We start from the raw sequence: 11,853 nt of genomic DNA, 5'->3' as shown, positions 1-11,853 counted from the left end.
TGGTGGGGGTGCAACTACTGTGCACTCTCCACCCCGAAGGCCAGGATCGCCGACTCGCCGGGTCCACCTCGACAGCGACTCCACCGCGTCGTCAGATTCACGAGCTCGTCGCGATCAGCGCCAAGTTCTTCAAGAACGACAACAAGAAGACGCTCGTACTCGCATCGAGCGCCGGAGAGAAGCGCGGGGTCAATCAGACCAGCGCGCTGGGCCCACTGTTGACATGCATGCGCCGGGGGAACCAGGCGACTTGCCGTACACGGTAGGTTGCCCCGCGTTCACTCGTGAGCTGCGGCAAGTCCAGTGGCCCAGTACGAAGAACTTCAAACCAGATGTACCAGAGAAGTACGACGGCAAGTCGCATCCGTCGGAGTTCCTCAGCATCTACACCATCGCGGTGCAGGCTGCTGGGGGGCGGGACGATAAGATCCTTGCCAACTACTTCCCGTTGGTGCTCAAGCCCAACGTCAGGTCCTGGCTCATGCACTTGCCGGACAACTCCATATCCTCCTGGGCTGATCTATGCCATCAGTTTATCGGCGCCTTTACGGGCGGCCACAAACCTCATGGCCAAGAGAGTGATCTTCATCTGCTCGTCCAGAAGGAAAGAGAGCCCCTGCGCAAGTACATTCAGAGGTTCAGCCGTGTACAGTACAACATCCCAGACGTCCCCCCCGCCGCGGTCATCAGCGCGTTCCATCAGAACGTGCGTAACCGTAGGATGCGGGAGGAGATGGCGATGTGCAAGATTAGAGACGTCAGTGAGCTGTTCGCCCTGGCCGACAAATGTGCACGTGCTGAGGAAGGGAGGAGACTCCCCGGAGAGAAGACCGGAGCGGAAGGATCTGACAGTGAAGATGCTGCCCCGGCAAAGAAAAACCGGCGGCGCAACAACAGGAAGAAGCAGAACAAAGAGGTGCTGGTCGTTGAGCAGTCCGGCAGCGACGGCGCCCAGCGAGCCAAGGTTGGTAGCTCCGGCAAGGAGGTTGCCGCATGCACCAACTGCCAGGCCGTGGCCGCCGCCGACAAGCAGGACGGCTGCGACAAGCAATACTGCAAGATTAACCGCACCAAGGGCCATGACCTCCAGAGCTGCAAGAAAGTCGAGTAGCTTGTCCAGCAACAGAAGGCTGAGTACGAGCGGCGCGACAAGGAGAGAGCCCAAGGGGGTGCCGAGAAATCCGGCCAGAAGCGCACCGGCCAGGGAGGACGCCGCGGCAAGGCCAAGCAGCGGCAAGGAGACAGACCTCCCCGCGGCCGCGACAAGGATGAAGACGACGACGACAGCGACGAAGACATGGATGATGTTGAGACCAGTGAGCAGGAGTTTCAGAAAGCCACAGAGGTCTTGTGTGTTGACGATGGTGCTTCTCTGCATACCTCACACCGCCGACTCAAACAGTGGGTGCGGGAAGTTAATGCAGCAGAACCACCTATCGAATCACGCAAGCTTCTGAAGTGGTCCAGCGCGCCTATCGTCTTCGACATTGAGGATCACCCTGATCGCACAACTGCGGTCGGGTGTTTGCCGATGTTGGTATCACCAACTATCCGCAACCTCAAAGTCACCAAGATGCTAGTTGCGGCGGGGCCGGCTTAAACCTGATCTCCTTCGCTGTACTCCAAAAACTCCAAATCCCTGACAGCGAGCTCGAAGAGACCGACACATTCCAAGGAATCAACCCGGGAAGGAGCAAGCCGAAGGGGAAGGTCACGCTGCCGGTGACATTTGGCAGCGAGCTCAACTTCAGGACTGAAAGGGTCACCTTTGACGTTGTCGATATTCCGTTGCCTTACAATGGGATACTTGGCCGTCCAGCACTCGCCAAGTTCATGGCAGCCTCTCACTACGCATATAACATGCTGAAGATGCCAGGCCCGATAAGCGTCATTTCTGTCCCTGGCGACAAGAAGGATGCTCTCATCTGTGCCGACAAGATCTACCGGGAAGCAGCAGCCACGGCAGATCGCAGTCCACTTACCGCTGGAGCTCCCGGGGGGAAGAAGACCAAGTCCGGCAAGAGTTCTGATGCCCACTCCGGCAAGCGCATCTCTTCGGAGTGCTGCGCTGCCGTCGAGGACGCACCATCGAGCTCCACCGGCAAGTGCAAGAAGACGATGGCAGCTCCGCCAGAGACGAAGAAAGTATCCGCCAAGGAGGACGACGCTGGTGGTACCTTCACCATCAGTGCCACGCTCGAACCTAAATAGGAAAGCGCGCTCGTTGCTTTCCTGTGGGCGAATGTCGACGTGTTTGCATGGCAGCCATCTGACATCCCCGGTGTTCCCAGGAAAGTGATTGAGCACCGCCTTGCCGTTTGTCCTCATGCGCGGCCTGTCAAGCAGAAAGTCAGGAAGCAGGCAGTAGAGCGCCAAGAATTCATTGCAGAAGAGATCAAGAAACTGGAAGCAGCAGGCCTTGTCAGAGGAGTGCTCCATCCCACGTGGTTGGCCAATCCTGTAGTCGTGCGCAAGGCAAACGGGAAATGGAGGCTTTGTATCGATTTCACCGATGTTAACAAAGCTTGTCCCAAAGACCCATTTCCTTTGCCGCGCATTGACCAGATTGTTGACTCCACCGCCGGATGTGATTTGCTTTCATTTCTTGACGCATACTCAGGATATCATCAGATCTTCATGGCAGAAGAGGATGAGGAGAAGACCGCATTTATTACTCCATGTGGCACGTACTGTTTCATACGGATGCCTTTCGGATTAAAAAATGCTGGTTCGACATTTGCAAGAGTAGTCCATGTTGCTCTCGAACCACAAATACACAGAAATGTGGAAGCCTACATGGATGATATAGTGGTCAAGAGCGAGGACAGAGCAACCCTGATTCAAGATTTAGACGAGACCTTTGCAAATCTGCGCAAGATCAGCCTCAAGCTCAACCCAGAGAAGTGTGTGTTTGGAGTTCCCTCCGGCAAGCTTCTCGGGTTCTTCGTGTCTCAGCGGGGAATTGAAGCCAATCCCGACAAGATCAAGGCCATTGAGCAGATTGAAGCACCGAAGCGCGTCAAGGATGTATAGAAACTTGCCGGTTGCGTGGCTGCTCTCAGCAGGTTTATCTCTCGGTCTGCCGAGCGCGCCCTGCCGTTTTTCAAATCATTGAAAAAGGCAGGTCCAATGAAATGGACTCCGGAAGCGGAGGCTGCGCTGCAAGACCTGAAGAGCTACCTGTCCTCCCCTCCGATACTTGTCGCACCTAAACCACAAGAGAAGTTGCTGCTGTACATAGCGGCAACCAATCAAGTGTTTAGTGCTGCGTTAGTGGCAGAGAGGGAGGCAGATGATGAGCCAGCAACCGCGGCAAGCGCATCCAGCGACAAGCAGGGGGCTTCCCCGATAAGCTCTGGTCCCGACAAAGATGGATCTGTGCAGATACACGACGAGATACACAAGAAGATGGTGCAGCGCCCAGTTTACTTTGTCAGTTCCCTTCTGCAGGGGGCTAGGTCAAGGTACTCTGGTGTGCAGAAATTGCTTTTCGGCCTTCTCATGGCCTCGAGAAAGCTGCGCCATTATTTCCAAGCACATGAGATCACAGTTGTCACTCGCTTTCCGCTGAAGAGGATACTGCAGAATCCAGAAGCGACAGGCAGGATTGCTGAGTGGGCACTGGAACTGTCAAGCTTTGGCCTCAAGTTTGAAAGCACTTCAACTATCCAGAGCAGAGCATTGGCAGAATTTATAGCAGAATGGACGCCAACACCGGATGAAGAAATTCCAGAAACAAGCATCCCCGACAAGGAAGCAAGCAAAGAGTGGCTGATGTACTTTGATGGTGCCTTTTCGCTGCAAGGCGCCGGCGCTGGTGTGCTACTTATCACGCCCACCGGAGAGCACCTCAAGTACATAGTCCAGATGCACTTTCCCAAGGAACAAGCAATAAACAATACTGCAGAGTATGAGGGATTGCTTGCCGGTCTCAGGATCGCGGCAGACCTTGGGATCAAGAAGCTCATTGTCAGGGGTGACTCGCAGCTTGTCGTCTGCCAAGTAAACAAGAATTATCAGAGTCCGTTGATGGAAGCTTACGTCAACGAAGTGAGAAAGCTAGAAGAGCACTTTGACGGCCTACAAATGGAGCATGTTCCAAGAGCTCACAACGCCATTGCTGATGGCCTGTCAAAGTGCGCCGCACATAAGCTACCTGTGGAACCAGGAATCTTTGTGCTCAAGCTGACTCAGCCGTCCGTAACGCCATCAACTGGACAGAGCAAGAAGAGGAAGTTGGTTTCTGGTGACTATTTGCCGGCAGAGCTTCCCGAAGCCACCGCCAAGAAGGTCCCCAAGATCAACGCCAAGAGTGCTGAGGAGCAAAATGCTCCGGCAAGCCCTAGGGTTTGTTCCGTTGAAGCAGAAGCTCCCGACAAGTTTTGCTCCGGCAAGCTTGTCGGGGAACGTCACGCTCCGGCAGAGCCGCAGGTTCTTGCCGTAGAAGCGGATGTTCCCGCAGCAGTCCCCAAGATCAACACCAAGAGCGCTGAGGAGCAAGATGCTCCGGCAAGCCCTAGGGTTTGTTTCGTTGAAGCAGAAGCTCCCGACAAGTTTTGCTCTGGCAAGCTTGTCGGGGAACGTCAAGCTCCGGCAGAGCCGCAGGTTCTTGCCGTGGAAGCGGATGTTCCCGCAGCAGCAGAGTTGCCTTTAGTCCTTGTTGTCGAGCCACGAGCTCCAGCATGGGCACAGCGGATTGTCCATTTCCTTCAGACAGGAGAACTTCCCGAAGAGCAAGAAGAAGCCGAAAGAGTAGCCCGGCAGTCAAGTATGTACCAGTTCGTCGACAAGACACTGTACAGAAGAAGACTCAACGGTGTGAAATTGAAGTGTATTCCCCGGGAAGATGGACAAAAGCTGTTGGCAGAGATACATGGAGGCATATGTGGTCACCACATTGGCGCAAGAGCACTTGTCGGCAAAGCTTTCCGGCAAGGTTTCTTCTGGCCAACAGCCCTCCAGGATGCAACTGCACAAGTAACCAAGTGTGAAGCGTGCCAGTTCCATTCCAAGCAGATACACCAACCAGCTCAAGCTCTCCAGACGATCCCTTTATCCTGGCCATTTTCGGTCTGGGGGCTCGACATCCTCGGCCCCTTTCCCCGAGCTGTCAGGGGCTTTGAGTACTTGTACGTTGCAATCGACAAGTTCACAAAGTGGCCGGAAGTGGAACCAGTGAGGAAGGTGACAGCACAGTCAGCAGTCAAGTTCTTCAGGTCGATTGTTTGCCGCTTTGGGATCCCTAACAGGATAATCACCGACAACGGTACACAATTTACGAGCTGCACCTTCATGTAGTACATCCAAGATCTTGGCGCCAAAGTCTGCTTCGCTTCTGTTGCTCACCCGAGAAGCAACGGTCAAGCGGAGAGGGCAAATGCTGAAGTGCTGCGCGGGCTCAAGACCAGAACTTTCGACAAGCTGCACAAGTGCGGAAGAAACTGGATCGAGGAGCTGCCGGTGGTTCTTTGGTCGATCAGGACGACGCCAAATCGAGCCACTGGACAGATACCCTTTGCTCTAGTCTATGGAGCAGAGGCAGTTATCCCCACGGAACTCGTATACGGGTCACCTCGAGTGCTCGCTTATGACGAGCTGGAGCAAGAGCGGCTGCGGCAAGATGACGCGCTGCTCCTTGAGGAAGACCGTCTTCAGGCTGCTGTGCGAGCTGCTCGCTACCAGCAAGCTTTGCGCCGCTACCATAGCCGCAAAGTTAACGCCAGAAGTCTCGAGGAAGGCGACCTTGTTCTTCGGCGCGTTCAGTCCACCAAGAATTCCAACAAGTTGACGCCGAAGTGGGAAGGCCCTTACCGGGTGAAACGAGTCACTAGGCCTGGCGCTGTCCGCCTTGAGACCGAAGATGGCATTCCAGTGAGCAACTCCTGGAACATCGAGCATCTTCGTAAGTTTTACCCGTAAGGCGCGGTTGTCGGACCCTGTCCGGCAACCACCCTTTTGTACAAGTCTTGCCCCTGTTGCATGTACTCCTTTGTACAAAGCCAGGCGCAGACCCTGAGCACCAGTAAATGAAGCGCTGACACCCCGGGGTTATAGCATGCATGCTAGGTCGAGTCTCGTCCTTGGTTAGGGTTGATAGTGCCTAACAGCGGCTAACCCCTAGCTTAGAGGTCGAGTGTCCGTCCCTTTGCTTCTCTTTCGTTCGCAGGGCTCGCGTATCCTGGCCAGACCGCTTGAGGACGAAAAGGAGAAGAAGGGCGCGCCGGCACCTGGGCCCCGGCAAGCCAGTGTTGCTGGGGGCTGCGAATGCCAAGATTCATCCCCGGCAAGTCAGAGTTGCCGGGAGCTGCGATATCAGATAAGTCTTTCGTCCCTCATCATGCATCCTCTTATGGACTGGGGAATGCGAAACCGCGTTTCTTCCCGAAAACTGCAGTGCTCCCTCAACTCTAGGCCCTGGGGCTCGTTCCCGGGGCCAGGTTGGGTCGTAGTCGCGGCAACAAAGGGATGAAACGGGGAGGCCGCACCCACCTCGTTCCCGCCTCCGTCAAAGGCGCGAGGAAGGTCGAGCGACGTGGGAAGGCGGCAGGGCCGGTTGCCGGGAGATGAAATGTCTGTCCGAGAGATACCAAGGATTTGCTCCTTGGCGTGGGTTCAACCCGCGAGACAAATAACCCGGCAAGCATCCCCTTTTCATTAAAAACATCCCACTCAGGTACAGTCCATAGAGGATGAAAAACATGAAAGAGAGGATTACAAGTTTTAGATGCAGCTAAGGCCCAAAGGCTTACAATTTAAAAGATAAGATGCCCGTAATCCCTTTCCTGTCCCTCTCTTCAGGAGGTAGGTCAAGGAGGCGAAAAGGTCAAAAGGGGCGCCTAGACGAGCTCCGGGTGCCAGAAGACACCAAGAGAACATCCCGGGGGCCGTCCGAAGGCTGGACGGTGATGGCGGCGCCGGAAGCGGGGCTCGAAGACGGGGCGGCAGGACGTCAGCACGCTGTCGAGGGCACCACGCCCTCGTACTCCGATTTGACGGCCTTGTCGCCAGCCCTCTTCCCCTTCCGCAGCCTCCCTACGCCAGCCGCCCAAGAAGACGACCCCGGGGAGTTCAAGGAGCCGGCGACATGGATGATGGGGTCGCCGGTGCCGCACGAAGCGGTGCCCGACACCTAGTTGGGCCCGCCATCCCGCCGCCCGCTACCCTCATCATCGCTGTCGCTCTCCCCCTCGTCACTCTCGCTCGAGGGGGAGCCTTCACTATCGGAGGAGCTGTCCACGCAGCACTTCGCCCGAGTGCCGAAGCACCCGAAGGCCTTGACGGAGAGGAGATCGCCCTCCATTAACTTAAAATGGAGGGTAAACCCCTCCATCAGGCTATGGATACGGGCGAACGTCTTCCACCCTCGATCAAGATACATCACATTAGGGGCCGGGAATACAACACGGACTTGCGTGCCGCTGATCCCACAGCCCCTCATGTGCAGTCTCAGAGTCTCGGGCGGGTCCAACTCCATCGCGCTCGCAAACGAAGCTGGAAGCCGGAGGCGACGACGAGGCGCCCGACGCAGCCTGACGAAGAACTCGCAAGGGTCGTCCCCAATATGGACCGCCGTGGGGAGAGGAACCGCCGGCGGAGGCGAAGCTGGTGCGCCGCCCCGTCCGCCTCTTCCCCGAGCGCCTCGACCTCGTCCTCGACCTCGTCCATGACCTCGCCCCCTCCCTCTTCCCCTTATGGCTGGCTCTGCCACCACGGGCACGGGAGAGGGAAGGGTGCGCTGTCTGGCGGCGACCCTCGCCGCCACCGATGAAGGCCCAGGGTTCCCTTTCTCCATGGCGAATGAGAGAAAGGGGAGCAGAAGCTGAAGAAAGGAGGAGATGAGAGAGTGCGGGTTTCTGTGCTCCCCTCCCGCTCTTTATAAAGGAGCGGGGTGGGAGCTCGGCCGCCCCGCTCAGCGAATCAAGGCACGGGAAGAGCAGGGAGGCGGGGCCGACCCGCTACCTCTGCTCGCAACGGCCCAGTTTCCCGCTTCCACCATCCCCGACCCCAAGCGCACGGGAGCCGCGTGGCGGGGATGCAGAACCGAGGCGACGGATGGGGCGGCCTCGCCCCACCCCGTGATCGCGGGGGGTGGACGCCTCGAAAACCGCGCACCGGCCCCGTCCAGTAAATGCACCACGCCCCCACGCCTACCTCCGTTTAGAGAGGAGGGCGTGGGCCGTCCCCTTCATCATGGCCTGACGCATGCTCGCGGGGCTTAGCCCCGCGCACGCCGCCCACGTCACCTACGACGCCGCATTAGACGCGTGCCGTTCTGGGCGTGCGCGGTGGAAGCGGAGAGATATGCGGCGTGACCTAGGCCACGCGTGCCCGTGCACTGTTTTGGGCCTGGCCCAACAGCGCTCGGCACCGTGTATGGCCCAGGCCCGGGGGCTCCTGTCGGTGCACTAGAGTAGGGGTACCCTAGTATCCCGAACTTGTGCACGGGCAGTCGCAGCATCCCGCGGCAAGGCTTGCCGGGTGACCGACAAGATCCTCCGTGGTTCCTTTGGAGCCATTCAAGAACAAAGTACTCAAAGCAAGGCCCCGGCAAGAGGAGCTTGCCGGGAAGGCCAACCGAGGCATACCAAGAAAACTTGCCGCGACGCGCCGCGCGTCCCGGCGAGGCCCGGTGAGCGACAAGCTCCTGGACGCGACAAGACAACGGCCGCGGCAAGGCGCTTGCCGCGGCAAGCCACCTCTTCGCGCCCGCGCTCCAGCACATCCACCCACGTGTCGCTCTGGGGCCCTCCCAAGCACACGTGGCAGGAGGCCGTGCAGCTAGGGGTGCGAGGTGGCAAGCAGGCGCTGACAAGATAACCATCGTGGCAAACGGTGGCGTCCCTGGCGGTCCCTTTTCGCACTGTTTAGGCGACACAGACGGGCATTTAATGCCCTTGTCCCCTGCCGTCAGGGTTAGGTATGATAACACTATAGCGGGTAGCTGTGCCTACCACAGCACCTTTCCATTTTTGCCCTTTATGTCGGTAACCCCTTGAGCATATAAAAGGAGGCCCGTGTGCAGCGTAGAGGGGGGGTTAGCCAGTTCGAACACCCACGCTCGGTCCTGCTAGCTGCTGGTGTGTACTGTAGCACTCCGCGCTCCTGAGCTAGAAATCAATACCAATCCACAAAGCAGGAGTAGGGTTTTACGCATCCGTGCGGCCCGAACCTGGGTAAATCGCTCGCGTGCTTCGCCTCGATCTGCTCTTTGCGCAGCCTCCGCCCCCGCCGAACCGAAAGGGACCCGGTCCACCGGTCCCAATGGTGCCCGTGGATCAGCACCCCGGCAGGAGATGAGTCTCGGTCATGTCTACATAGTTCTCAAACCCGTAGGGTCCGCACGCTTAACGTTAGGTGACGATCGGTATTATCAGTTTATGTGTTTTGATGTACCGAAGGTAGTTCGGAGTCCCGGATATGATCGCGGACATGACGAGGAGTCTCGAAATGGTCAAGACATAAAGATCGATATACCGGGCGACTATATTTGGAGATCGGAATGGTTCCGGGTGAGATCGGGCATATACCGGAGTACCGGGAGGTTACCGGAACCCCACGGGAGGTATATGGGCCTTATTGGGCCATACTGGGAGAGAGGAGAAGGGAGCAAAGGAGGGGGCGCGCACCCAAGCCCAAACTGAATTGGGAGGGGGGGTGGCCCCCCTTTCCTTCCTCCGTCCTTCTCCTTCCTTCTCTCCTAATCCAACTAGGGAAGGGGGGAATCCTACTCCCGGTGGGAGTAGGACTCCCCTTGGGGCGCGCCTAGGAGGTCGGCCTCCTCCCCCTCCTCCACTCCTTTATATACGGGGGAGGGGGGCACCCCATAGACACACAAGGTGATCATTGATCTCTTAGCCATGTGCGGATCCCCCCTCCACCATAATCCACCTCGGTCATATCGTCGTAGTGCTTAGGCGAAGCCCTGCGCCGGTAGCTTCATCATCACCGTCATCACGCCGTCGTGCCGATGAAGCTCTTCCCCGACACTCTACTGGATCGCGAGTTCATGGGACGTCACCGAGCCGAACGTGTGCAGATCGCGGAGGTGTTGTACCTTTGGTGCTAGGATCGGTCGATCGTGAAGACGTATGACTACATCAACCGCTTTGTCATAACGCTTCCGCTTACGGTCTATGAGGGTACGTAGACAACACTTTCCCCTCTCGTAGCTATGCATCACCATGATCTTGCGTGTGTGTGGGATTTTTTTTGAAATTACTACATTCCCAAACAAAAGCAGCATGCCATTTGTCATCCAAGTCAGAGTCCTTTCCTCATCTGTTCCAAGATGGACCATGGCATAAAATTGAGCCACCAAATCTGCATCAAAGTCCTTGTTGAACTACATGATACTGAAGATGTTCAACTGAGGACACATCTGTAGGGCTTTGCCAAAGTAGGCAGGATCCTTTTCCATAAAGTCAATGTCGATGGTGCGAACATCAACATGGAGATTCTTCTTCGATTTCATAACATCAAAGTAGATGGCAAACTGAAAACGGTTCCAGACGGGCGGTTGACCAAAGTGGGTTCTTGATCTTCCGCATAGGGGTTGCGCCGATGCCTTTCCCAAAATTCCTTGGCATTCGTATCTGTCACAGTCTTGCCCCTAGGTTTTGGCTTGTGGGGAATAGTCTTCTTGTGCTGAGAAGGAGGAGGCACACTTGAGGAGGCAGCCGCAGTCTCAGAGTTGCGATAGTGCTTTGAAGTAGAACGCCCGGGGTTGACACGCCGGACATGCTGCTCAGAGGGGCCATCACTGGAACCAAACACACAGACAGAAGAAAAAACACGAACAAAAGAGCATAAGCCAACAACCAAAGAAACATGGATCAAAATTTGGTACGAGTAGGATGGAAGTGGGCATCCAGCGGTAGTACTGCGATCAGTAAGCGGCAGTACCGCCCGAGCGGTAGTATCGCTCCGGGGGAGTGATACGTCTCCAACGTATCTATAATTTTTGATTGCTCCATGCTATATTATGTACTGTTTTGGGCAATATTGGGCTTTATTATCCACTTTTATATTATTTTTGGGACTAACCTATTAACCGGAGGCCCAGCCCAGAATTGTTTTTTTTTTGCCTATTTCAGTGTTTCGAAGAAAAGGAATATCAAACCGAGTCGAACCTGAATGAAATCAACTGGAGAAGTTATTTTTGGAAGGAAAGCTACCGGAAAAGCTTGGAGTGCACGCCAGGGGAGTCCCGGGCTGCCCACGAGGGTTGGGGAGCGCCCACCAGCCTAGGGCACGCCCCTCTACCTCGTGGACAGCCCGGAGGTCCACCGACATACTTCTTTCTCCCATATATACCCACGTACCCTAATACTTTTGGAGAACAGAATAGATCGGGAGTTCCGCCGCCGCAAGCCTCTGTAGCCACCAAAAACCAATTGGGACCCTGTTCCGACACCCTGCCGGAGGGGGGAACCCTCACCAGTGGCCATCTTCATCATCCCGGCGCTCTCCATGACGAGGAGGGAGTAGTTCACCCTCGGGGCTGAGGGTATGTACCAGTAGCTATGTGTTTGATCTCTCTCTCTCTCTCGTGTTCTTGATTTGGCACGATCTTGATGTATTGCGAGCTTTGCTATTATAGTTGGATCTTATGTTGCTTCTCCCCCTCTACTCTCTTGTAATGGATTGAGTTTTCCCTTTGAAGTAATCTTATCGGATTGAGTCTTTAATGATTTGAGAACACTTGATGTATGTCTTGCCGTGCGTATCTGTGGTGACAATGGGATATCACGTGATCCACTTGAAGTATGTTTTGGTGATCAACTTGCGGGTTCCGCCCAACATGAACCTATGCATAGGGGTTGGCACACGTTTTCGTCTTGACTCTGCGGTAGA

This window comes from Triticum urartu, chromosome 3 (assembly GCF_003073215.2).
Source record: "Triticum urartu cultivar G1812 chromosome 3, Tu2.1, whole genome shotgun sequence".
NCBI classification, from domain to species: Eukaryota; Viridiplantae; Streptophyta; class Magnoliopsida; order Poales; family Poaceae; genus Triticum; species Triticum urartu.
This window is presented reverse-complemented; position numbering follows the sequence as displayed.